We start from the raw sequence: 670 nt of genomic DNA, 5'->3' as shown, positions 1-670 counted from the left end.
GAGGGACGTGCCGGGCCTGACCCCGCGGCTTGGCCGAGGAGCTCGTCCCCCCGCCGGCGGCCTCTGGGAGGGACCCCTCGGTCTCTCCGCGCCTTCCCGAGCAGGGCGGGCTGCAGCCCTGCCAGCTCTTCGGGCTGGCACGAAAGCGGGAGGGAAGCTTTCAGCTGGCAGGCTGCTTGGCAGGGGTCACGAAAAGGTGACAGGACAACGCCGCAGGCTTGAATTTGCACTTAATTTCCCTGTGCAGCGCCCTGTGCCGCGCTGGGAAGCTTCCAGTGGCGTCTCGAAACAGAAGGCAGTTGAATAACATTTTCCTGAGAGAATTTCACTGTTCCTCCTAGACACAGTTTCAAACTTCGGTTTGAAGTGGGGAAATTGAGAGCTGGCACGAACTGATCTCTAGGGCCTTAGGAAGTTACTTCCTTATCAACAGGACTGTTGTGTTGTCTGTCTCTTGACCTGGGGCCTCTTTCTAGTGTTCCCCTGACATTGCTAATGAGAGCTAATTGTCCTGGGACAACCTGGAGGTAGCAGGGCTGAGTGGTCAGGCTCTTGCCACATCGTAATGGACAGCAGCTCTGTCTCTTTTCCTTCCCAAGTGAAAAAAATCACTTTGGGTCTCCTACCTGCCTTCATTCACATTTTATGATACTTGTAGGGATTTGGTTAT

Source organism: Chaetura pelagica, unplaced genomic scaffold (assembly GCF_000747805.2).
Source record: "Chaetura pelagica isolate M959 unplaced genomic scaffold, ChaPel_1.0 scaffold85, whole genome shotgun sequence".
Lineage (NCBI taxonomy): Eukaryota > Metazoa > Chordata > Aves > Apodiformes > Apodidae > Chaetura > Chaetura pelagica.
The sequence above is the reverse complement of the archived record's forward strand: the minus strand, read 5'-3'. Positions refer to the sequence as shown.